This window comes from Penaeus monodon, chromosome 40, assembly GCF_015228065.2.
Source record: "Penaeus monodon isolate SGIC_2016 chromosome 40, NSTDA_Pmon_1, whole genome shotgun sequence".
In the NCBI taxonomy this organism is placed as follows: domain Eukaryota; kingdom Metazoa; phylum Arthropoda; class Malacostraca; order Decapoda; family Penaeidae; genus Penaeus; species Penaeus monodon.
In genome coordinates this window covers 12,069,455-12,073,547 of record NC_051425.1, presented here as the reverse complement: position 1 = coordinate 12,073,547, position 4,093 = coordinate 12,069,455, and the positions used below count along the sequence as shown (strand labels likewise).

The 4,093-nt window shown below is 46.0% G+C and overlaps 1 protein-coding gene across 1 annotated transcript in view; it reads right to left on the bottom strand.

Moving 5' to 3' along the window:
• The window catches only part of LOC119598132 (regulator of G-protein signaling 20-like), a gene marked incomplete in the record, with an annotated part of 148,582 nt that extends 145,072 nt beyond the window's left edge, over positions 1-3,510 (bottom strand). Inside the window, 1 exon segment of the mRNA XM_037947762.1 lies at positions 3,013-3,510.
• Between the last annotated feature and the right edge of the window lie 583 nt (positions 3,511-4,093).

The following is a 4,093-nucleotide window of genomic DNA, read 5'->3' as shown; positions in this document are numbered from 1 at the left end:
GGGGGAAAAGACCAGCGAAGTATTGTATAGCTTATTAGATTAGTGAAAAAAGATGGAAATAAAGGCAGGATACGGTAAGAGCATTGTGCAAGTTGATAGCATATATCAACAGCAACAGTAAGTAGTAGTATGGATAAATATATAGATAGATAAATGGATAAATGGATAGATAGATAAGTAAATAAATAAGTAAATAAACACAGACAGACAAATTAAGAAAGAGGGGAGAGAGGGAGGGAGGAGAGAGGAGGAGGGAGGAAGGGAGGAGAGAGAGAGAGAGAGAGAGATGACGAGTAGAGAGAGGAGAGGAGAGAGAGAGAGAGAGAGAGAGAGAGAGAGGAGAGAGAGAGAGAGAGAGAGAGAGAGAGAGAGAGAGAGAGAGAGAGAGAGAGAGAGAGAGAGAGAGAGAGGGGGGGGGGAGAGAGAAAGAGAAAGACAGGCAGGAAATGGGATAACAGACGATGATAATTTATCTCGTATTTTATTTTTTTCCCATTTATCTTTTTCTTTCCTTCATCTAAAAAATAACTTGTGGTTTCCAAAATTCGATAGTTTGCGTTTTTCTTCCTTGCTGTTTTAATTCTCATTATCTTTATTAATTATCCGTATTTTTATTGCCATTACTATGATTTTTATTACCTTTATCATTATCATTGTTATTTTATGATTATTATTATCATCATAATCATTATTAATATTATCATTATTATCTTTATCATTATTATTATCGTTATTATTATCATCATTATTAATATTATCATTAGTATTATCATTATCATCATTAACATTACCATCATGTGCACCATTAATATAATAATCACCATTATCATAATCATTATCTTTATCACCATCATTATCACCACCATCATCACCATCAACACCACCATTATCACCACCACCACCATCACCACCACCACCATCACCACCACCACCATCATCACCACCACCATCATCACCACCACCATCATCACCACCACCATCACCACCATCATCACCACCACCATCATCACCACCACCATCACCACCACCATCATCACCACCATCACCAATATCATCAAAACGACACATGAACTGAAATGACCAAAAGACAAACATAACGACGAGATAACGTTTAATTCTTTTTACTTCTCTTGATCTATCTATCATTTTCTATTACAATTGTTTACCATCTTTATCATTATCTATTCATTTATCTATTTTCATGTAATGACGCCTAGCGCCTGTCTCACACTTATTTTCGTGAGAGAAAGCGTGGCTCGGGACACTTAGCAAGTGACAAAGGAGGAGTTGTCTGTGATAGGGTATCGCGCGGTGTCCGTGGGGCATAGATTGTGAGGATCCCTAATGAGCCGCACTGATAGAAGGGTGTTGCTTGTCTGGGGGGGGGGGGCACTCGGTTTCTCCGGCTGTCTATCTGTCTGTCTGTTTTTTTTTTTTTTTTTTTTTTTTTTTTTTTTTTGTCGGTTTCTGTGTGTGTTTATGTTTGTCTGTGTTCGTGTCTGTCTCTGTCTGTCTCTCTCTCTCTCTCTCTCTCTCTCTCTCTCTCTCTCTCTCTCTCTCTCTCTCTCTCTCTCCTCTCACTCCTCTCTCTCCTCTCCTCTCTCTTCTCTCTCTCTCTCTCTCTCTCTCTCTCTCTCTCTCTCTCCTCTCTCTCTCTCTCTCTCTCTCTCTCTCTTATTCTTCTTATCTTTTCTTCTGTTCTTTTTTTTCTAGTTATCTTTTTTTCCCTCGTTCTCCTGTTGTTGGTTTTTCTTTTCTTATCTTTTCTTTTCTTTTCTTTTCTTTTCTTTTCTTTTCTTTTCTTCCTCTTCCGCTTCCCCCTCATACTTCTTCTTCTTCCTCTCCTCCTCATCCACCTCCTCACCATTCTCTTCCTCACCCCCCTCTTTCTTTTATTCCTTTTCCTTATCCTTCTTCTTCCCTTTCTCTTCCATCTCATTCTCGTTCCTCTTAATCTTCTCTTCCTCTCGTTTCTCCTGTTTGCTCTTCTTCCTCCTTCGTCTCAATCTGATGCTTTTTTCCGCTCTTTCTTATTCTCTACTTTTTTCGCTATCTCTTTCTCCCCTTCATCATCTGATCTTCATACCTCCCCTCAATATAATTGTATTTTCTCATACTTCTCATTTTTCTCCTCCTCTCCCTCCTCCTCCTCCTCTTCCTCCTACTCCTCCTCTTCCTCCTCTTCTTCCTCCCCCTACTCCTCCTCCTCCCTCCTCCTCTTCTTCTCACTCTCCTCCTCCTCCTTCTCCTCCCTCCTTCCTCCTTCTCCTCCTCTCCTCCTCCTTCCTTCTCTCCTTCCTCCTTCTCTCCTCTTCCCTCCTTCTCTCCTCCTCCCTCTCTCGTTTCATGAGCTTATCTTCCCTTTTCTTTTTTTTGTTGTTGTTGTTGCAGTAGTTGATACATGTTTCAGATTCATCGCTTCTGCTGCCGTCCCTGCTTCCTTCTGCTCCGACATCATCTCTGCTTTCCTCCCTCATCGAAAGCAGAGAGAAGCAGGGGCGCGGTGGGTGGGTGAAAGAGAGAAAAGGAGGGGAAGGGGAAGGGAAGGGGAAGGGGAAGGAGAAGGGGAAGGGGAAGGGGAAGGGAGGGAGGGGAGGGGAGGGGAGGGGAGGGGGGGAGGGGAGGGGACGGGAGGGAGGGGAGGGGAGGGGAGGAGAGGGAAGGAGAGGAGAGGGGAGGTGGGTGTTGTGAAGTACTGGGCGTGGTAGATAGTGCTCTAGATCGATTTGATCCATTTATCTATCTATCGCAGCATCTATTTCCGCCCAGGTAGCAAAGACAGGTGAGGGGGTGAGCGGGGGAGGGGAGAGGGAGAGGGTGGCAGAAGCAGCAGAAGACGAGAGGGGGAAAAGAAGAGAGGGGAAGGACGGGCGGGGGGGGGGGGAGGGGAAAGCGAAGACAGCCCCGGGAATGGGGAGAGGGACATTTCCTCCGAGGGAGGAAAAAAATGACACACACACACACACATATACTAAGAATACACAAACGAATGACTTCTACACCTACACTTACCTTTATAATAAGTTCCTTCAGTGTGACTAGGTTCGTGAGCGTCGGACAGAGGAAAAAATTGATATATCCGATGATTCGGCGTCTGTCCCCAAAGGTAGATGGGGATGACCGGGGGAAGGGGAAAAAGGGGGGGAGGAAGAAAAGGGGACACTGAATCCCCCCCTTCTTTTGTTTCCGATAGGTGGGGGGAGATATATATATATATATATAAAAAATACGCGCTAACTGTTAGTACAGGTAGACCTTGATTGATTGGCACATAGTAATGATGATAATGCTATTTCAGCGAGCGGGGTGGGGGTGTGGGGGGGCGGGGGGCGGTAATACCCTTCCAGAGGTGGCGTCAAAAGGGGTCAATACTGTCACTACCCTGCACCTCTCTCGGGCGGCCAAACCCCGAGCCTTCTTGTTCGCTCGCAGGAACCTCTCACGCACTCACATCATGGGGACGAGGCCCTGCGTGCGTGTGCGTGTGCGTGTGCGTGTGTGGGTGGGTGGGTGGGTTTGTGTTTGGGATGTTGGGTTCTGTGTTTGAGTTGTTTTTGGTGTTGTTGTTGTTGTTGTTAGTATTGGTGGTGTATTGGTGGGTGTATGTGTGCGGATGTGTGTGTGTGTTGTGTGTGCGTGTGTGTGTGTGTGTGTGTGTGTGTGTGTGTGTGTGTGTGTGTGTGTGTGTGTGTGTGTGTGTGTGTGTGTGTGTGTGTGTGTGTGTGTGTGTGTGTGTGTAAGGGAGGCCTAAATGTATGTTTATGTATCTATGAGTGAGTATTTGTGTATATGCAATAGTAAGGATATGAATCTAAACTGTGTCTATATTTTCTAGTGTGTGTCTAGATTTTCGTGTGTGTGTGTGTGTGTGTGTGTGTGTGTGTGTGTGTGTGTGTGTGTGTGTGTGTGTGTGTGTGTGTGTGTGTGTGTGTGTGTGTGTGTGTGTGGGCGTGCGCTTTGGGCCCCGTGTGCCTACAGCAGCCCGGTCGAGGGCGGCGCACAGATGGCTCCGCAGCAGGAGATCGTCTTAGCGTCGTGTGTGCGTGCGTGCGTGCGGGCTAGCGTGCGTGCCTGGCCCCCCTCGGCCCGAGAA